The sequence below is a fragment of the Hippoglossus stenolepis genome, chromosome 13 (genome assembly GCF_022539355.2).
Source record: "Hippoglossus stenolepis isolate QCI-W04-F060 chromosome 13, HSTE1.2, whole genome shotgun sequence".
Classification (NCBI taxonomy): Eukaryota; Metazoa; Chordata; class Actinopteri; order Pleuronectiformes; family Pleuronectidae; genus Hippoglossus; species Hippoglossus stenolepis.
Genome location: NC_061495.1, coordinates 9,130,741 through 9,154,322, shown reverse-complemented (window position 1 = coordinate 9,154,322; position 23,582 = coordinate 9,130,741).

The window sequence follows — 23,582 nt, the reverse complement described above, 5'->3', positions numbered from 1 at the left end:
AGAACAGAAAGTAAAGAACAGAAAGTAATAATTGTCACGATGTGATATTTGCATTGGATTATTGTTTGCACACATCTGTCCTAAACATACATTTTGGTTTACCTTTCATTGGGAACTGGATTATTTATTAATCTGCTGTTTACTCTGTCAAGAAATAGTCAGAATAGTCCATCCATTATCTATACAACTTATCCTGGGCTGGAGCCCTGGACAAGTTGCCAGCGCATCACAGGGCCAACATACAGAGACACACAACCATTCACACTCACGGGGAGAACATGCACACAATTGCACGTCGCAAATTCCAAGAGCCCCAAGTTTTTCCAACACAGTTGTCGCCTGACCAACACTTCAGAGGGATGTAATCACACTGCAGCAGCTCTACTACAGTAAGACAGATGACAAGTGAGGTATTTCCTGCAGTGTTGTTGGTACAACAGTGAGAGGGATTGAGAAAACAGCTGTCATTCTCTCAGCAACACTTCCACATTCTCCATCAGAGGTATACTGGTGAGATGTAGTTTGGTTGCCGGCGTTGTCATCTTTTCAGTTAACAGAGGACTCATGGGGGTGGACAGTCAGGGATCAACATGAATCAACACTTTTCTTTATCTGGTGCTGCAGTGAAATGCCTTCAGTTACACAGGCCCCCCCCCCCGAAAAATGTAGAAAGATGTTTTTGTCTTGTCTTATCTGAAAAATACCACATGCTGCATTCCGACAGCTTTAACACATACAGTTTGAAATTCAGCTTGGATTTGCACATTGCACTTTTGGATTTACAGTATAAAACTAAACTGAGTACACCCCTGTGCAAAATCATAAAAATGGATGGCTCACAACTAAAGCATCATAAACAGCAAACAATCTAACAACAGGTTATATAGACTCCAAAAATATGGGCAGAAGTGTGTTGTGGATTTTTTGTGGAGATTTTTTTGGTTCTTTTCTGATTTCCTTTTGCTCCTGGGATGTGTTTTCTGTCGTCCCCGCTCGGTTTCTCCTGTCAGTGTGTGTTGCCGGTTCTCAACCACTCACCTTAAGCTCCGGGCCAACCACCCTGCCAGAACATCATCTTTTAGTGGATCACACTCTCCAGTTACTGTCACGCTCAGGCAGCTCCTCGGCCACAGTGACCAGATTTACATGGAAACTAATAATCTGATTTTGGGCCGTAATCTGAATAAACCGGTACTACAATCATATTTACATGAGTTGCTAATAGAATATTCAATTCATATTCCTCTTTACACGATACAGAGCACTACTTCCTGTGTGTGTGTGTGTGTCATAAACGGTATCAGCACATAGTCTACTTTCCCCATAGGCACAACAGAGTGGTTCCATCTGTGATTTCCAATTAAGGTTAAGTGCATTAACAATGTTATAAAATGGGCCATGAATATCCCAGCTCCCTCAATTTTAGCCTTGGTTGTATGTAAAGCAACACGGTCCCACACGGTAACGGTAGCATCAGTTACTACTACTACTGCTGCTACTCAGAATGAACTGTTGCATCAGTGGTTAGAAGAGGTAGAAGAAGAAAAATACTACCATGGACGCCATTCACAATTCATCATTTATGCAGCCTTTCATTAAAATACCGATGAGTAAGCGCTTGTGACCTGCACAAGGATTACCTGTGGACACTGATGTCTTAATAACAGCTCAGACCGAGCAACGGACATGAATGAAGTCAACCTCCATAAACCTGCGATAATGAACTTTGCCAAAGAACATGAAAAGAAGCCAGAAGGATGTTTGCAGCATATTCTGTGGTCGGGTGAAAATTGAGTTTGTACAACCAAGTATTAGATCAATAAAAAGATGACCCCCAGGTTACCGAAGCGTGGCAGGAGAGGAATTAATGATCCCAAACACGCTGCAAAAACCAAATATGAAAGGTAAAGGCTTGATATGACTTGAATCAAGTAAAACCCATGGAGCATTTTAGAGTGGAAGCAACAGATCCCTTCCCTTCATAGATTTGTGTAAGACTGATACCATCCACACCAAATAATAAAAAACAAAAACACAATGCAATCTCACTAATGAAGGGTGCATTGAATTTTTTGCAAGTGATTCTTCAAAATGACCTTTTCATTATAGCTACGACTTTCTCTTTTTTTCAAGTTAAATAGATTTGTAATCGATTGTTATTGACCGGAGGTGCACTCAGTTTTCCTGCGTACTGATTATATTTCAGACTGACAGTGAATTCATTTTTTTCTGTCAAGATCTGCGGAGCACCAAGTGGATTTGTGGGGACTTAAGAGAGGAACTCGCACATTCCAATCTGTTGGCCTTGCATTGCTGCTTTCCCTGAATCCAGTCACAGTCAACTGGAAAACTCATTTTGTTTCTATTTATTTCAAAGTCCCGGTGGTTTGCTTGCGCTAACATCTCTGTGTTTGGGCGGTAAGCTGCAAACTGAAATTGATGTGGAGCATTTTTGGGATTCAAGTGTCGGAGATTTTGAAAAACTTTGACAATGACTATGATGTATTTCCCATTTTATTTTATCGTACTAATATGCAGACGCAAGCACGTTCCACTGAAGAAGATGAAAAAGAAAATCTCTGTGAACAAATTCTGTATGAAAATATGCATATCTGTAGGTGAGGGACACCATTTTGGAGCAAAACAAAACAAGAGGCCCACTTGTAAAAGCATCGCTCCATAGTTCTACAAGTGGTCAAAATCGCCATGGGATTCCTTTAAACAACTTCACAGCTAAGGGTGATGAAGCTAAAGAAAATAAGAACCTCTTCACCGCTTGGTTTGACCTCCCGCTGCTGTCACACAAGCAGAAAATGATCAGTCAGTGTGAGAAATAGAGTCAGTTAGAGCTCCAGCAGTGCAGTTACAGAAATCAGTCTCAACTCCCATCATAGCTGGATGACGCACACTCACGCACGCACACACACACAGAGAGAGACTGTGGTGGTTTGTGCCTCCACAGAAATGCAACAAGAGAATGAGGAAGAGAACCAATCTATACTCACATTTCATTATCTCCTCCTTTTGGCATATTCGATCACGTGAACAAAAGCTTCCTCCATCTGTTTGAGCCTTTCTGTAAGATCGTCTGGCTCACCAGAAGGCTTCCGTGCATCTCATTCACATTTGGGAGTGAAAGTCCATGTACAGGCCTGATTACCTCACAGGGGCACCCAGGACATATACCCTTAAAATATGCATCTTTTAACACTTAGCTACATGAAGCTACTGTTACGTCATCATCATATTCTTCAAGAAATTCATCCAACATCTTTGGTATCTTTGGAAACTCAGGGCTTGGCACTACTGTGCTTTGGATCATTTAAAGTTAATCACATATTACCATCTGTGTGATTATTACTTCACCACTGCTACAGCAAAACAGGCCAAGACTAAGTTTTCATGTCCCACAACACAACAACCCTTCACACCTTATTATCAATACTGACAGGTTGGGATTTAAATCTCTGGTTACTGTTGTGTTGTGGTTGATGAACAGAGAATGAAATAAAGCTCAACAGGGGAATAGTTCAGTTTCAGTGTTTGTTAGATCTTTATATTAACTTGTGCAGTGCCCATTTCAAAGTAGACACCCGAGCTATGACTAGGCAAGTTTGTGTGGGGCACCCAAAGTTGCTTTGACATAACAAGCACAATTATAAAGTCTATGAATTCAGCGGAGCCGTTGGTTTAAGTAAGTATTGCAAACACAGCTTGATGCTCCTCATGGGAAGTAAAAACATCTGTTGTGTGGGTTATCAGAGGACGGAGAAGAAGTGTTCAATTTAGTCCACAGACTGCCCCGCCCCCACTACTGTAGCAAAAACTATGGCTAACTGAAATGATAAACACTTTGCATTCAGAGAGAATAAGATATTCCCCCACAAAAACAAACGCAGGGAATTTGAGAAGACATTTTGCATTGCATTACATGACATTTAGCTGACGCTCCTCCAAAGCGACTTACCATGAGGGTACAATATACTTTCCAGTATATTGTGTCATCTCAGTTCTTTCTGTATGTTTGCTTGTTTTGTAAGAGAGAAAAAGATAAAAGCATCAAGTCATGATATTGTAATCTTGCCGAGAGACGAAGCATTCTGCAGGGATAAGACTTCCTCTCTGACACATGCGAACTGTATATTCATGTTTATTGAGGCTTTTTGTAATTATAAAACAATGTGAAGTGTATATGTGCTGTTTTATTGGCAACTAAATATAGAAGGAAGGTTCCTATGTCTTCTTTGAAAATCTCTTATTGCAGCAGCATTGGCAACTTGGGGATAAGAAATAGTCATAAAAAGTTGAGAAACAGCACAAGTGTGATCCAGTGTCGACAGGGAAACTGAAAGGCTCAGTTCCCCAAACCCACTAAATAGAAAACAGAGCATACTGCGATTCCTCCTGTGTTTCATTATGTATGAGATATGTTTTTTTTTGTCCGAAATTACTTTGCATGTTTTAGATCCAACACGTCCCTCTGTGTAAAGCCAGAACCACAAACTGCTCATGTTGGCCGCCTCAGAAGTTGTGATCAGGACCACAAAACCCCAAACTCCCTGAGTAAACTGGTGGTGCACGAGTCTACAAATCCATGGCAACAAGTTTCCACAGGGTTTCCACAGGCAGAACAGCCTTAACCACACAACTGCTCGCTCTGTGCTCCTTCCCTCCGTGTGCCTCGTCCTCCTCATGCTGCAGGGAAAATAATCAGCAGTCCGTTGAGGATCGGATCAGACAGATGACATGAGGTCTCACTTTCTCTGACAGGAAGTTGATGCTCAGTGCCTGATTACGTCTGTCAAGCCACAGATCCACCAACTATATTTTCTTTGGACATACAGTGGCTTAGCTGCTAAAAGCTCCTTTCAAAGACTGGATATAAAGACGGACGATATGACTTCAAAAAGTGAAGTCAAATCATCTGTACTGCCCCCTGGTGGCTGGCTGCAATATAGGTCGTAAACCCCACCTCCTCCATATTAGTGGATGGGACCAAACTAAAAAGTCAATGTATTGAAAAGTGGTTTCTGTCATTTTAGGTAGTTTTTAATCACACTGATGTATCATACATTTTATTGTGCAATAATCATTTTCTTTTACATGCAATTTCACACATGAGCAATACTGTTATACTGTATATATGCTGTTTACCTTGTATATGTTGTGTTGATTATATTGTATTATTACGTATTTATTACTTATATTGAGTGTATTTTTCAATATACCCTTTGCTTCTGTAACTCAACAAATTTCCCCACAGTGAGACTAATAAAGGATTAGCATATCTTCTCTTATCTTATCTCATGTTCAGCGTCCTGCGCAGACTCTGGCTCCAAGATATTTTTGCTTATGCTTTTGTACAGTGGAAGGTAGTTGAGACGCGTGGTACATTTTCATATTCCGCCTGTAGCTCGACTGCCTGCTCAACACCAAAGAGGCAGAGTTAGTGACCAGAGTGAACACAGCGTCGAGCCTCTTTGCCCAAAGCAGCTGCCTGTTGCTGCCAAAGATGAATGGATGAGCAGAAAGTCATGAGAAAGCTCCGTAAAGCTGAGGTGAGCAGCAGATTGGATGATGATTCTCTTTCACATTGTAGTTTGATACACTGCTTTTTCTAAGAAGTATTATAATTATTATAGCTGCATTTTCCCAACATCATGTCACTTAAAAAATCTGATTCAATCCAATTGCTCTTAAAAATCCAGTATAAGTAAAAATCACAAAGTCAAGTGAATCTGTTTTTCCGCCTTTATTGCTAAATGCATTGAATCTAAATATTGCTGGGGTGGAGTCAGCAGTGAGGCAACCTCTGGTTCTGTATATGGTTTAGTTTACCCGGAAGATTCTGCACTGAGGTTTTTCTAATGAGCTCAGCCGAGTGCTGGAGCGAACGAGTCAACACAGCTACAGCTCGTGTTCACTGCTGCTGCAACACACAGCGAGTTTGGCCAATTAGAGAGAGAGAGAGAGAGCAGAGAGAGAGAGAGAGAGAGAGAGAGAGAGAGAGAGAGAGAGAGAGAGAGATTTATGTAGAAATGAAACCATTCCGGTGTTTTCTTTGTCTCCAGCTGCCAATCAAGGCAGACACGCACACGCACACACACACACACACACACACACACACACACACACTACTCTAACATGTACCATTTAAGACAGATAAAGAAAATGTACTCTAATTTTAAAAAATGAAAAGTCATCACGCTATTCACTGGTGTTTTTGAGTGTTTTTAGCGTTTGTCCTTGTTGCCCTTTGTAAAAAGCAGAACTGCCAGATTATGCTGATGGAAATTTGTATGTGCACCTTCTCTCCCCTCAGCTTCGTTTTGACACCATGAAATACCACCCTACCTGCCGTGCACTCTCACTTGACATTTAGACCAACACCACAGAGTGTATGTGTGAATCTGCTTTTTTCTATTGAAGCACTGATAAAAGCTGATAAAAAAAAAAAAAAAGTGACTCTAATAACTTCCCCACTGCACAGATACACTCACAGAAAAACAACCACTGTGAATCAGTCCCTCTTAGAGCACTGGAAGTACTGGTACATTATTCACGGCTGCTGGTGCGACTGGGCAACACATCCCATCAGAGAGTGGGTGGACTGGGACGGACTGCCGCCAGTTTTGGATGCAAAAGAGTCACAATGCACAGTTGAATTTGCCTGGAAGATTAAAAGTAAATGTGCCATTTTCTCGGGGAAAGTTAAGTCTTTCTGGCTTTGATGCCTTTTCTCTGTAATTGCTAGGTTGTTTCATTCCCTCTCTGTGGGTAATAGATGCTTCGGAAATGAATACAGGTCCTTCTGGAGGGAGAAAGGAGAGAAGGAAGTCACTCAGGCAGAGATAATCCTGCACTGGCATGAATAAGGAAATACACACTAACTCTCAGTTTGGGCGCGTGAAGATAATCAGAGCTCAGTACATCCCCAGGCGACTTAGAGGAGCGATCATTGTTTTCATCTACGCTCCCTTTCGGCTCCTTAACCCTTTGACAATGAAAAGGTTTTAAGGCACCGAGGTATCAAGTTGCCTGTTGTCGTTATGCTGTTTTTTTACATTGTGGAAGAGGTTATCTCGTATTTTTCATCTAAGGGGGTTAATCTGGCAACATGGGGTTCTCACTCACTCGACTCTGACAGTGACTGAAGGGTTATCTCCCAATGAGTCAGCATATATACATGGTTGTAAATTCTGACTGATACAATCAGCCGTGCATAATCTAGATTTTGAGAGTCGGTTCAACGAGAGTCATTTTTATCTACACAGTGCCAAATCAGAACAGACGCTATCTCAGGGCTGTACAATATTTTTGTAAACAGACCCAACAGTCGCCCAGTGGTGTGCTGGTTTGTACTGTCACCTCACAGCAGAAAGGTTCCTGGTCTTTCTGAGCAGAGTCTGCACGTGTATGTGGTTTTTTTCCAGGTACTCCGGCTTCCTTCCACAGTCCAATGACATGCAGACTCGAAAGAGCCCAGCCAAACCAGGATTCGAACCAGGGAGTCCCTTGATGTGAGGCGACAGTCAATTATCTGCTTAGTAAACTTTACACAAGGTGATACCATGTCAATGTAATAAATCAGGGGGTAGAAGTCCCCCTATTTTCTTCTAAGCGATATAAATTTTGTATAAATCTTGTATATTTGGACATAATAATAAAAGGAACGGCTCAAGTAGCCTGTGACTCAGTTCCCTTTTTACTTCAGAGCTATTGAAAAGAATCAAATCATTCATGATTGATACAAACCCCTAATGCAACCTGACAAATAAAAAAGGAAACATTATGTTTCACACTATTATATTATTGTATTATTAATGCAAATTTCTGCACTAATTGGAAACAGTTGCCTGCTTTAAAACAAACTAACCTCTACCAACCTCGAACATTTGCTGTATAAACGTACAGCGTGAGCTTTATCCTCATTTTACAGATACGGTAATATCCTCCAGTCCACCCCAGAGGCATCATTTAATTATTTTGTATTTTATTTATTTACTGAAAACAGGCTCTCAAGAGAGACATTCAATGTAACTGAACAGAAATAAAGTGAGCTTAGCAATTATTAGCCACATGTAACAAAACGCAAAGTAGCCACAGGAAGTAAAACAGATTTATCAGCGTGAAATCAGCAGAGGAGGAATTTAAACCAGGGTTCCACGCTCGCACACCCCCGCAAACACAAGCCCCTAAATGCATTCTGAGCCCTCATGCACCATTACTGGTGCTGATATGAAGCGAGTTGCAAAAATCACTGCAATTTTCTGAGCCTTTGTAATAATAATGAAAGGAAGCTTGACCACCCACTCTGCAGCTGTACAATGCAAAATCCTTGGACCTACAGCTACACACACACACACACATGTAAGCACAGATATAATTTGCACACAAGATCTTCAAGCTCGGCCGCCACATGTCTGGAAAGCTGCAAATTAGACACGAGGGAAAATGTTTAACACTTAAACAAAAACGGTGAGAAATACAGAGATAAGCAGCAGCAACATGTTGGTGTATTTGTATGAAAGTTAATGAGTTAAAAAAAATGTTGTGTTTACTTTCGAAGACACCAGCTGTCTTTGTAAATGATGACACACACACACACACACACACACACACACACACACACACACACACACACACACACACACACAGACGTGCCTTCATGACTTCAGAGGACATTACATTGATTTACATTATTTTCCTGGAGACTTAGTGTAACCCTAACCCTGACTCTATCAGTAATATTAACCTAAACTTAACCTAAACCTTACCTTAACCTAAACTTAACCCTAAAACATGCTTTAACCTTAAAATGTAATAATATGTCAAGAGAACTGTAATACCTGCACCCCCTACCCTAACCTTTAACATCAAAACTAAATGCCGAACCCAAACCCTATAAGCTAAACCTAATTCTAACCCTAAAACCAAGTCTTAACCCTCGAACAGCCCATTAAAAGTGAGTCAGAAAGTGAGGACCGGTCAAAATGTCCTCAATGTCCCACAAAGTTACCTGTAGAAATACACACACACACACACGCTCAATCAACAATTAAGCTTGTACTTCACTTTAACCATGAGTTCAGTCATTTCTCCTCCACGGTTTCTTCCTACTTTGTTGTTGCAGATTAAAAAACACAATTTTTTAGTTCTCTACATCATCAACAGTGGGAAAAATTAGTTTAATGGTGATTGGACAAACTAAAGCTGAGGCATTACATAATGATTAAGACAGATATTAACATCCGCGTATATCCCTCTGTCTATAATAAAGAGAAATTGCCACATTCTTCAGTGATGTAATTACAATGATTTTATTGCTTGAGAGAGAAAGAAAGAGAGACTGATTTATACAATATACAATTAATGCAAAGTAGCGTTGGTTAGTTTCCAGCTGGTCGCAACAAGGCTTTCACTTTTCTTTTTTTGCAGTCTGACTGCATGAACTCTCTCTTGGCCTTCGGCTGTTCTTGTGTTCTTCAAAAACCAATTACTTCACAAACCTTGCAGCACTGCCTCGATGATTATGCATGTGATAAAAGCCTTGTGCAGCTGGTACTACTGACTTGGCCGATCAGGGGAATTGGAGCAACGTCCACTTACACAAACCACCACAGAAAAGCTGGATGGGTTTGCTCCTTCGCGGTCGTGGGTATGGGCAGGGCATGTCAATTTAATTTTCAAATAATCTTCTGCTTTGATTGTAAGAACACACAACGTAGACCAGATTCAAATTGGCTTCAATATTAACTTTCAAATGTAGGTTCAGACCAATTTCACTCGAAAAAAATAAACCAAGAAATCATCCCTCTTGAAAATTTTAGGAATTCAGGATGAAGAACTACCCACAAGAAAATCCCGTATGGGTTCAGTGACATCATTACAATGCTTTGTGGTTGTTATACAAAGGCTCCTGCTTCAAGTGAAAAGAACCATTTTATTTGAGAGTCTATAAGCAGAAAAGGGAGGCAGCTTCAAATGAACAAAGCAAACAAATTACCTGCCAGATCCCGGCCGGTCTGCTCCTCACCAGGCGTTATCTGTGCCTCCATTATTTGATAGCCTATGATCTAAATGAAAGTGGACTGACAGAATTATACGGGTGCGATTTTACCATGACCCAGACTCTGTTTACAGATCAGTGCCGACTGGGGAGAAGGAGGAGGTACAAGATAAGCAGAGGTCTCTTTAGGGAATTAAAACCATGCCGGGACAATGCAGTTTGAGCCCATCTGTAAACAGAGCATGTAGTGAGTGACACAAGACAGATGATGAGTAAAGAGGTAATATAAATACGAAAACTGGAAGAATACAAACACCTTAGGGTGAAAAAGAGGAGCCATACACGTGGAAGACACATACGAAGATGTCAACTTGTAAAGAAAACGAGATTCGAGAGCTTCCGGTGATGAGAGCCAACACCTTAGTCGATGTGCTCTAAACAAAAACACATGATCTCCTTAGCAAAATGGATACTCTATGTTATGCTTCCTATGCCCTACCCAGCTGCCACCCCTCGCCTGAATGTTCCAAACATTTTCCTGTTGTTATGAACACGTCTGGCCAAGATAATGACCTGCGATGTCCTTTATATATGAAAGGCAAACTCCGTAGGAATGTCCACACTCAATATTCTAGACATTTTCTGCAGTTCTTGCAGTCAGGGGATTTTTTTTTTTAGCATTTTTGCTTATAACAGCTGCCTTCAGCTTCTGAAAACCACGAGAGCAGAGAGAGAGAAGCAAACAGTTCAGTTTTGGGAAGGAAAAGCAAAACAATGAGGTGAAAGATTCTACAAAAGAAACAGTGGTGGCGGTGGTGTCGTTCTGACTTATATGACTCTGTGAGTTTCTGAAGGACAAGAAGAGAAACAATAGTTTGGGTGGTGGATTTGGAAATCAATCTGTCAGAGTAGTCATACACACACACACACACACACAAACACACAGAGCCGCTGCCAGTCCGGGGACTTGCCTATTGACTGTTTTTGGCCTAAAGACGGCAGAACCACTCCAGCAGGCAGAAAATTCTGTATTTTTCATGTAAATGCAGCTCGCTCGTTGTTTTGGAGCCAGAGAAAATGCAGGCTCTCCAACTTTAAAAGCCATTATTGCCATTACCAGTGCTCCATGCTGCCACTCTGCTCCAACCACAGTCAAACGACAACATTGCGTTGATACTGGGAGACAGTTTTCAGCTTCCGGATGCATAGCTTACAACCACGTTACTTTAAAATCTGAGATGCCACACTGGGATATTTCCAAGCCTCCTGCTGGAGGGTGTCAATTAAATGTGAAAAACACAATCCGACTTTTCCTCTGAATTGTCCTGGTGCTATGAAGGGAGCAGGAATAACTGAGATTTTGCTTCATCCTAATTATGCGAGAGGCTTCGATGAACACATTCGGCCTTTTTTTCTATACAGAGGAAGTATGTGTCCGATGGCAGCCTCGAGAACATGGAGCCGGTGGGAATAAAAAAGAACCTCGAGCCAGTGGCCATATTTAGAAACAGAGAATGCCAGGTGGTGCAATGTGTGTGTTAATGGGCTTGAACAATAATTATTTCTCCTGCAGTTGAGAGAGAAATACGCACAGCCTCCTCTCTCGGGGCCGATCGTTTCAAACCCGAGCCGAGTGTTTGTGTGCCAATTTTAAATATCAATGGTGGAAGATGCCCTCGTTTGGCCATTAAGCGAGTGTGTGAGTGTTTTTAATGGCAGTGAAAATTGTCACTGCTGTTGAAGAAGATTTGGACTCGTGTTACCTGCATCTCCCCCAGTAACCAACAAAGATGTGACTCATCTCTTCTCCAACTCGTGTTTGTGATTGTGCACAAGTGAGCTTTTGGGTATACATGTTTGCGCTTGGTCATTGTTAGTGTGAGGCAGCAGCCGGCAACGATCCCATTTGTGAAACCTGGATTCTCAGGTGAAGCAATTTGTGTCGCTGCTTTGACCGTAGGGGGGGGGGGGAGCCAAGCTAACTGCAATCTGCGGTAATGTGTCATCTGGCACAGACCTTTACAGGATCTGAGTGACAAGAGAGCTCTTAGACACAAGATACCCAGGGTTCATTCATACACGGAAGCTGCCAGGATTTTTATGCTGACACACAAGATAATTGCACGGTCTGACTGAGCTTCAGAAGCTGCCCTGAAACACAAGGACACATGGAGCCCTTTAAAAAAAGACTGTGCCACAGCTTTTTGGGACCATTAAAAGATGATCAAACACACCAGTGAGAGGCAAACTAATTGACGTGACTTCTGCACGTCCATAAGGCAGAGTGGCACAGGATTGGTTAAAGCCTCCCACACAGTCACTACTGGCTTATGCGAAATACAAGCTGGTATTTATAATGCAGAGTGAGTCTTTGGACTGAAATGCTCAGAGCGGCTTTTCGTACCTTAACATTAACGTTGAAATGATCAATTAGCTCGGAGCATTTTCACAATTTATGGCCCCACAAGGTGTTTGATGACCCTGGAATGGTTTTATCCGTCTTATTTTCTACATGAATTATTTATATGGTCTATATATATATAGCTGGGAGTTCAGTTTTATGTTGCTACAAACAGGTTTTAAACCATTTGAGTGGTATGGCTCTAAGGCTTCTGTTAGAAATTCTACTTCTTTTTCATCTTATTCCAATCTTACTTGAGTTTTACAGTGTGATGCCTGCTGCACACTAAATGATTTTCAGTTTTTTTATAATCCTAAATGATTTTACCTGGGAGAACAAAGATGGTTTATAATCTTTTCATCACGAGAACACACACATCCAGTCGAGACGCAGGACCACACATTTGGCGTTTAAACAAACTAATCTCAGAGTGGTGGTTCCAGACACTTGGGATCTCACTGCAACATCGATCCAACGTGACTTCAGGATAAAAACAAACATGGGGGTTGCGGCTGTTTGTGTAATGTTTTGCACAAACACCAGGACACAAGCAAACAAGCGCTCGCACTGTTGCCACAATTCCTTCCTGGTCAGCTTGCTCTCATTGGCTATTGTGGGTTCGCCCCCCCGATTTCTCTTCATTCTAAACAAGCCTCCCTGATATGAAATCGACATTAAAAACATGATACACCTGCATGCTTATTGTATGTTAGTGTAAGATGAGATTTATTATGTTGATTACTTTATTTTACTCAGGTTCATGTTTGAGAATGTAAATAATTTAAATAATGGTAATTAATTAATCATTAAACAGTAGTGTTTTCTGCTCTTCAATTTAGATCTGGAACTATATAACTTTACACACATTGAATTTGAGTGATGTTTAAAACTGGCAGTGATGAGATGTGAGATTTTCCACTTTGGTGGTGGCGAGTTCAACTTTACTCACATCAGCCTTAAAGTAAGTTGTAATCAAGGATAGGAGGGAAAACCCTGTCTATACATTTCCATTGTCATTGTGTGCAAGTTAGCACATGTTGTTTAACCACAGCCTGAAAGACCTGCTAGCTAAGTGAAACTCTGAATCGTGTTACAGGGTTCAAGCAAATTCTTATTTGCTCGGGCGGTATTCATTTATTGCCCATTGTTCGTGTCTCAGCGGTGAGAACATCCAGGCTCCGTCTGCCTCTGAGTGGAAATGCACACACTCCACAGACTATAATTACAAGTCTGAGCAAAAACTGAGCAAACAAGAACTAAATCTAAAAATATACAATCTCTTCTACAAGCTTCTGCAGCATATGCAGGATGTATGAATGCAATCACCCTGCATTATGGAGCTTTTAATGTTGGGGTTCTTGTTGTCACTGGGAGAGAAAGCTGGTGATTCAGCTAGCTGGTAATTTTTGGAAGCTGTGGCTTTTGTGCTGGCGCTGTTTGTGCCAGTGTTGTTGAGACTCAAGGCTGCTCGAGCATGAACAGTCTTCTTCTGAACATTTCACATCACGTTCATGGCTGCAACCCTCCAAGCACAAACTATGAGCTGCAAAACAATACCATTAGATTCAAAGATGTTGGCTGGCAATCAAATTAACTGATCTCTTGTTTTTTTCCGTGCGTGTGTTGGAATCTGCCTCCACTCCCCTCTCACCAGTTTTTTCAGCACCTGAGGCAGATGAATGGAAACTGGCTTTTAGACGGCAACTTTTTGGGTCTGTTTCTATTCCTGCGTGTGTGTGTATATGTGTGTAAGACACAAGCACTAACTCTTATCAGTAAACAGCTATTTTCAGTTACTATACCTTATTCGGTTTTTCTCATTACTAATTTGAGTAAATGCTGTTCCATTATGAGAATCTTACCACACTGTAATCAAAATTTCCCAGTTATTTGAGATATTTGGTTTCACCTATTTTAAAAAGGCAGATGTACCAATAATATGTGGCAAGTATAAAACCCCAAAAATACAGTTTTGGCACATGTATGTATGTCATTTATTTTGCACTCAAACATCCCAAATGCACAATTCACAAGAAAAAGATTAATACCAGACTATTATCTGGTGAACAGAGCAAAGTTTTCTCTGTTCACCGGGTGGATACAGAAGCCTGAACCCTCCGGAAAGAACTTCATATAACAAATCAAAGTTGACTCTAGTAGCAGATATCGACTGTATATAAAGATGGACGACGTGTCTCCACTTCCTCCCACTATCTAGCAATGAAGCAATCAAAATACCCAGATACAAACGCCACCACCTTGCACATTTGGAGCTAGTCTGCGCAGTTGTTATCGGAAGATGGAGTGAGACTTGAGTCAGTCTCAGCCGTCAATCCTGACCTTTCACCCTGTTTGGATAACATCGATAACATCAAATAAAAAATATACTCATCAGAAACATGAATACTTGAACATACAACTCTACGATATGTAAATTATGAAATCATCTTTGAGAAAAAATCCATTTAACCTTTAACTTTAAGTTTTTGGTTTGGTCCAATGTCCAATCCACTTAAATGGAGGAGGCACGGAGGAGGAGCTATACTGCAGCCAGCCGCCAGGGGGCGATTGAGACGCTTTAGCTTCACTTTTGGGGACCAGTCATGTTGTCCTTATCTGTGGTTGGAGACAATATATAAGCCTTGGTCTCCAGTGAATGAATCAAACACTATAGATACATTCACACCATGAACTCCTCCTCACAGCTTTTTGCTGCACTGTTATAAAAAAAAGACCATCATACAGAAATTGCTGCTTTGGTCGAGGTGCAGGTGTGAAAGTCTTGTCAGGACCTGGGAAAATGAACTTTTTACGACTAACAAGCATTTCCTCTGTAGCTAATTCCTCACAGAGTTTATTACTTTGTGCCTTTGAGCCCAAAGACAAGCAGCTTAGGTTATTTTTTTAGGTCTCTAAATTATCTGTATTGGTTTGAATGTGAGAGTGAAAGGATCTGTACGCTGGTCCTGTCGTGGACTAGCGAGCAGTCCAGAGTGTACCACACCTCTCGCCCCATGTCGGCTGGGATTGGCTCCCCCCGCAACCCTAAGAAGGTGTGAATGTGAGCTTGGACGGTTGTTTGGTTCTTTATGTCGGCCCTGCGACGGACTGACGATGTGTACAGAGTGTACCCTGTCTCTTGCCTAGTATTTGCTGGGATTGGTGCGAGCCCCTGCACGACCCTTAAAGAACAAGAGTTATAGATGACCTGCTGCCATAAAACTCACTAGTGCACCAAATCCAGCAAATTCCAGGCCTGAAAATAGTTCTCAACAAATTAAGTAAAGTCAACACTGTGCCGAGACCTTCCACTAAAAACTTAAAATACTCTGAGTGCTTGTTATTGCTTAAATTAACAGGTATCTGAACCATGCCAACTTTATGGGTTTGCACATCAGTGATTGCCAGGCAACACCAGCGTACTAGTTGTGCATGCGGTCCTGCTTTTAAGGCTTCAACAGAAGGAAGGTGGTGCAGCTGCGTCTTTTATTGCTCGGCCTTCAGAAGGAAACCTGTGCTTCCGGCTCCAATTATGTGTGTTTTACCACAAAGCCATAGGGCTGGAAATGATTAGGGAATAATAATGCCATGATGACATTAGAGAAGTCGTGCCATCCCGCTGTCTCTCTTAAATGACTAATGATGAGCACAGCGCTCTCATGTTATACAAGTGTGACCCGAGGTTGTTTCGCGCTTTCACCACTGTTCCCACGCTGAGGATAGAACATTTGGTTCAAATTATTTGTGTTGCTCTTGATATGCAATTGTGTAGGTGGGAAAATACAATAGCTGATTTGTTTTGGAAATAATGGACTGCAGCTCAGGGAAACAGAAAATGTATGTTTGAATGCTCAAGTGCTTCTTCATCCTCCAAGGATCATCCTCTTCATCCTCTATAGAGGAACAGCAGTTCAAGTGATCAAAGTGACACAGTAAGATTTTAAATTCATGTAAACAAATTAATTAAAGAACTGAAACACTCATCAGGTTGTCCTGCAAGCTATTATTCTTTTGAATCTGTGAGTACATGAGATGTGACACTCGCAGACACGCTAGTGATTCAAATGAGCCCTAATCACCACCCGAGCTGTGTTGTGACCATAGGTTGTGACACATTGGAGGCTGGCGTCTCTGCAGGAGTGTCATCACAACTTCAGCATCTTTCACTGATCTGATTCTTCGCAGCCACATGACTGCAACACTGTGACTTAAACAGTCACAGAGCCAGAGGACTGACTGATGGAGTCAATTCTCTCATCTTTTCTTAAAGGTTAAAATCTGAGAGATCCCAGTGTGGCTTAAAGGTCGTACTATTGAGATGGATAATGTACAACCTTAATGGAGCAGAAAGTCATAATATTACCACAATAAAGTCACAATTTAATTAGAACATTAGAAATAGCACAGTGTAGTTGTATGCCTCCGCAAACCAGTGCACTTTCAGTCTGCATCATGTTTTTTACCAGATTCATGTGAGGTCACAGTGACTTTTACCTTTGACCAATGAAATCTAATTACTTCATCTTTGAGTCCAGGTGACAACTGTTCAAACTTTAAAGAAATTCCCTCAAGGTGGAAGTGAGATTCAAGAGGACAAAAACATGTTTTGTGAGGACACCTTAAACTTTGACCACCAAAATCTAATCAGTTAATCCTTGAGTCCAAGTTAACATGTGCGTCACATTTGAAATAATTTCCTCGAGGTGGTCCTGAGATATTAAATTCACAAGGCAAAAAGTGTGCTTTTTGAGGTTGTGAACAAAACTTAATTAGTTTATCCTTAAGTCCAAGTTCATATTTGTACCAAATATGAAACAATTATCTCATGGCATTGTTGAGATATTGCATTTACGAGAATGGGAGGGACCGACTGACTGATGCACACACATATGGACATACGTTGGGACAAATGGACGGACAGACAACCCAAAAACATAACGTATATGGCCACTGGCTTTCGTCAGCGCAGAGGCATAAAAAATACATCATAAAAAGACATATTTCAGGAAATAAGCAGCAAGGAGACCCATGTTTGCCAGAGTTCAGCTCCTTCTGGATCCCAAATCTTGAACCAATCTCATTGTTCCTTGAGAAACAATGAACCTTTGAATATCATAAAGGTGTAACCAACCATAACCTCACAGTTGACCTCCACAGAAGAGGTAGGTATTTGTTATTTGTGAAACTTACACTAAAGTATCAAGGTCCTGACCAATTCTACACTTGAACAAACATCAGTGAGATAAGAGCTACTTAAAATGACAGAAACCATCTTTGAGAAAAATGTATTGATAGTGAACTTTGACTTTTTATTTTGGTCCATGTCCCATCCTTGACCTATACTGTAGCCAACCACTAGGAGGCGACCATTATGATTTGGCTTCACTCTTGGGGAGCTGTCAGTTGCCCATATCATATACAGTATGTGTGTCGTACCTGTAACAGCAGCAAGCTCCTGAGTTCAAATGTTGAACCTCCTGAATACAGTTTACGCTGTCATTGCAAATTTGTTCTCCTGCAGCGTAGTTCAAACACACAGGAGTCAACTGCACTGAAAACTCAAACAAATTACCATGGGTGTGTAACATCAGTTTAACTCAGCTGCATTACTTCAAGGACCCTGTCATTTACACCTCAGGCCGGGGTACAGTCACGCTGTACATCTGGTGTGTTTCCAGCCTCCACAGTGTAATGAATGCAAAGTTATTTCTGGGTTCTAGTCACTCCAATCGAAAGGTGAACAGTGGATGTGTATCACTCACAGGCAGGATGTGCGGCCATCGGGTGGGTTTAAGCTATCTCTCATAAAACTGTATTATGAATTGTGTACATTATAATTCCATGTTAACAGACCTAAATATTCGCATTAATCTCAGCTCTGATTACGTGAAACCACTGTTTCAAATCTTTGCACCGAGACAAACGCATTGTGTGGCCACAAAAACAACACTGAATAAAACATAAGATTCTCAGCGAGCAGGCCACACTGATGTAACCTCCTGTTATCGTGAGCTATTTAGAAATTCTGTGTTATCTAAATGAATAGCAGACAACACAGCGGCTCTGCAGTCTTGCAGAATACCTGCAGAGCTCGTGTGCTGACCTTGTTACATAACTCGCATGATTGCATAGAGGAGCGAGTAAAAAGGGGTGTACAGTAGTGGGAGGAGACCAGCGAATCCTGTACTTTCATTCCACTGTTGCAAACTTCAAATAAACAGAAGACAGTATCTGCTGCTTTCTATCGTACTGCAGTGGGCTATGTATTTTGCTTGGGGAAGCACAACTACTGCAGATATGTTATTGAAGTCAGTTATTATAATCGATGGAATTATGCGATGTCCAGTAGCTAATAAGTACGACTGAGTATTCGGGCCACTTAAAACTTAAGTGGTAAGACTATGAGAAAAGTCATGAATTTATGAGAATGAAGTCGGATTATGATGAGATCAAACTCATACATTTACAAGGCATGTTGTCCATCTTTATATAGGCTACATTCTGTGATGAAAACAAACATATAATCATGACATTCATTATATTGAGTATTTAATTCTCCTTTCCACTGAAACACATTGTTAAAAAAGACCATTGTTTTATCCTGAGAAACGTTTGTGTTATAATTCAGTCATAACAAAACTCATTCTATTTCTTAAACAGTCTATTATAACTACATTATATTCATGACTCATGATTTGCATACGTATATAGACAGTAGATTTACGACCTAAGGATGTAGTGGCTTTTATAAGGAAACAATGAAAATGAAAAATGTAATCTAAATGTTTTGAAATTGTTTTATGGTAGCTTTAAAAGTTTTCAACAAAATCTTTAATCCGTGTATTAAATATCTTATTTTTACTCTATTATTGAAGTCTCAAATTGGGCAAATAATACATATATAAGGAGATTAGATTTACAAGAATAAACTCATAATATTATGACAGAAAAAAGTCATGTATGTATTTATATTTATATAATATGACTTTTTTCTTGCAATATTATGACTTTATTCTCAAAATCTCAGATATTTTTTTGCCCTTTTCGTGGCCTTATACTCGTAAATAAGCAAGTCAGTATCGAACTGGCTGATTCCGTGGAGTTCAAGGCAGTTCCACCACATGCATAAGTAAACCCTGATCATAGTTCATTCATTTCTTCAGTCGTGACATGAAATATAATGGGATGTACAAAACACAGTGGTTGCTAATTAGCAACAACAGCTTTGACTGCAGTTTCTCTTTGAGGGGATCCTAATTACATCTCTTCGAACAGAGAATGGGAACGACGCTGGGCGTGCAGCTTCACTATTTGAAAACAATGACACGGTGCAGATGGAGACATGATTAGAAACAGGTTGGAGGAAAATCAGGTGAAGGCTGTCCTGGCACCGAAAGATGGAGCTACGGTTTTGTGAGGTGACAGGAAAGTCAGTGTAGGACTTGATGAATGAATAAACACAATGATGAATCAAGATCCCCCTTCAAAAAGTGGATTAAGCCTCAGCCCACGAGCGCAGAGCTCGCCCTGCACTGCCTGCAGAGCCTCTCTGTCTCCTTCAGCTCAGCAAGCATGATATTACAGTATTGTTTGCTTTTGACAGCAGCTTGTTCAAGAACCCAGAGGAGAGGACGCGGCTACATTTACACCACATTTTATTAAATTTGATCATATTATTAATTATTCAGGCATTTACCAAACAGTTCCTAAAATGTGATTATGGACTTCAGTTGCTAACAGGGAGAGTAGTTCGAGCCTGCATACTGTAAGTCACTCATACTATACGTTTTTTAAGAGGAAATTCTCACGTGTTTGTATGATAGATGAGATAGTGTTTCCTCATTTCCTGTTTTTACTGAGCGTTTTTATTTCTTCTAGTTCTTTTCAGCCCATGTTTTGTTTGTGTGTGTGTGTTATATTTTTTTTGCATGAAAACTACTATATAAATAAAGTCTGATTGATCGATTGATTTATTGATTTACATTTAGTCCAACATCTCTACATGTCAAGTTTGTCTCCATGTCATTATTATAATGAAAGCTCTTCTTCTATCATATTTTAGTATAGTAATTAAAATACTTTATTTGATATATGACATTTAATACTATATTTTGTGTAGTATGTAGTATTTTAGTAATCCCATCATATTCTCATAATATCTACATTGTCTAAACTTTAGTCAAAGCTGAATTCACTCTCATTTTCATTATTACATTGCAGGTTTGTAAACCTGTATATCGTCAGTGGAGAAAGCAAAAATGGTGCATTGCTGCAGAGTGAAGAAGTGGATTATAACCTTGAGTTTACAATAAGAGCAGACAACTTCAGACCCTGCTGATCAAGTTAAGATGAATCCCTGCATGCACCAACCTGTCAAATATAAAGAATATGAGAGGAGTGAACTGCTGTTTTGACATTTTCATTTACTAATAAATTATTCATAGCACAAAATACAAAATACAAAATTACAGGCTGATTTAGAGGAGAATGTACTGTTGTTGTTTTATTTTTGCATTCAGTAGTTTTTGCATATTAGCAATACTAAATCCGTGGTGTCAAACTTAGCCTGAAATAAAAGTTTACCCGAGCAAAAACAAAATACATTCTCTGAATAAGAGAAATACAAGTGTCAGGAAAACTGGAGAATTATTTTCTGGCAGAGACTAAAAATCTAAAAACTTTTAAATGCACTTCAAACGAGTTGAGTTTAAGTTGAAGCTTTCAGATTTTAAAGCTGAGGCTGCAATAATACAAGCATATTCCAATGGTGGATATAAGCATCTACTACATAAATAGGATAATTATGCAACTTAAAAACACTGATTTCTCAGATATATATCATAAAAATGTGCATTTATGCATATCTTTCGTATATGCTCATGTTGACAATGGTCAAACTGATTTAACGACTCCGAGAGGCTCCCAGCGTTTCGTAAAGACAGAGCATAAACTCCCTTATGATGGTGTTGTGACTACCCAGAGTTACTCGAGCACAATTCTCTCAGGGAACATGAGAGCTCTCCCCGCCCACCGCACAGCTACTTGACAGGGAGCCCTGAGAGCAACTGCAGCAGATGTATTTCAGGAAGGAAGACTTTGTTTTGTTTTTCAAAACCGAGCATTGTAAGAATCCGTTGCAGAGCTGGTGGCATCGATTTTTTCTTGGGAGCGACAATCCTGGTCGAGACTTTTTTCGAAGTTTGTCAAATAAAGTGCTCACACAGCCACACGCCAGGACTACATCTCTAAGGAAATTAAACATTTGTCCGAGAGTCACTCCACCTCCCAGCGTCATCTTTTACTCTGTCGATACTTGATTAGATTGAGGTTTTGTATCGTTTAGCAGCAGCCATTTTGGTTCCCGGTGACTAATATGAGCTTGAGCCTGGCTGACGTGTTGTTGTCACTGTACTGCTTTATCACTGCGGCCAAGACGAGTGGCTACACTGCAGATAAAGTACAGCCCAACACCCGTGTATTTTTCTTTTCAGCCTTAAGATCTTATTTTTCATTGAAACAGAGTGTATTCCACAGGTGTGAATACTAAACCACCGAGGTTCAGATGATTCAAAGGAATGAAAAAACGTGATTTCACCAAGGACAAGCAGATGTTTCACCGCACCATCGATTTATCAAACCCACTATATGAATCAGTTCTTTTCAGTTGCATTAGCGTTGGCATCTCTCTTGTCAATCCCCACTTGCACACGAGCCCACACATCGCATCCGAAACCGTCCACGTTTCATCTCCGCTAGCACGCCGAGCCAATCTGCATCCTAAAGAGGGGAGTTTAAACATCAGTCAAGTGTTTTCTCACAAGAAACAAAGTGACGACACATTTACATAACATCCAGCTAAACAAACGGCGGAGGGAGCCGCAGTGTTCGGAGGGAGGTGAGATTGATGGAAAAAAATGCAACACAACACCTCCAACCAGACATCACGAGCCAGCTCATTTTATAACCAGCGATTTCCAAGTCCTTAATTACGGCCATCATCCGGATATTTCCAACGTGACATCCGAGGGCTTGTTTTACATGAGAGGGCTTTTCTGCTCGTTTCAACTCGTTAATGAACCTTTCCATCGCCTCTGCACGAAACCTCTAGCGGGTTTTACACTTTCCCTGGAAAATGAAGTGAACGTATTACTGTGATACTGTGAAATAACTTGTTAATGTGAGAAAGAGGTAGTTTTTTATATATTTTCAAAATTCACACTGCCTCTTCGGTATTGGGCATTTCATACAGTGCCCAGAAACACATAATGCTGCTCCAAATCTTTACAATAAAAAACAGGGTCTGTGTATAATAAGTTATAGATAAGCAAATTAGTATGATGTCGTTAAAAATCAAATACAGCAAATTGTATGATAAAAAAATGTAAAAGCAAAGAAAGCAAATAATACAACATCACTTAAAAGCAATGGTAAAAGAAAAGGATAAAAGATGTGTAAATAAACAAATAATAGCAAAACAACATTCAAGTAAAAGTATATTTGTAGTATGTAAAGATGGACGATACGTTTCCTCTTCCTCCCACATATTTTGAAATGAAGCTTAGATCCAGAACATGAAAGCCGCCATATCTTGGGCATTTGGAGCCAGAGTCTGCCGGAGCTGAGATAGTGAAATACCATTGAAACACGGCTGGACCAATCATTAGTCAGCCTCACCTGCCAATCATGTTTCAACCCATTTTCATAGCATCAAATAACTGATTAAATCAAACTCACAGGAAAAATTACTAAAACAAACATCACTGTTATAAGAACTTCATAAAATGGCTGAATCCATATGAGAAAATTAATTTCAATTTAATGTGCACTTTGATTTTCATAGTTTGGTCCATGTTCCATCCCCTAATATAGAGGATGCACGGTTTATGACCGATACTGTAGCCAGCCACCAGGTGGCGATTGAGACGTTTTGGCTTCACTTTTGAGGAGCTGTCATGTCATCCATCTTTATAAAGGCAACATTCTACAATTAAAAAACTGACAAACAATCATGACATTCAGAGGTTTTTAATAAATCTTAATGGTTTCAGTCGACTGGTAAAGGTTTTCTTAATTTTGAGTATTTAAGTGAATAGTTCACCCAAAAATGCCGACACTATGCCGATGGAGCGGTGGGTGAAGTGTTTGAATCCACAAAACACTTCTGGGGTTTCA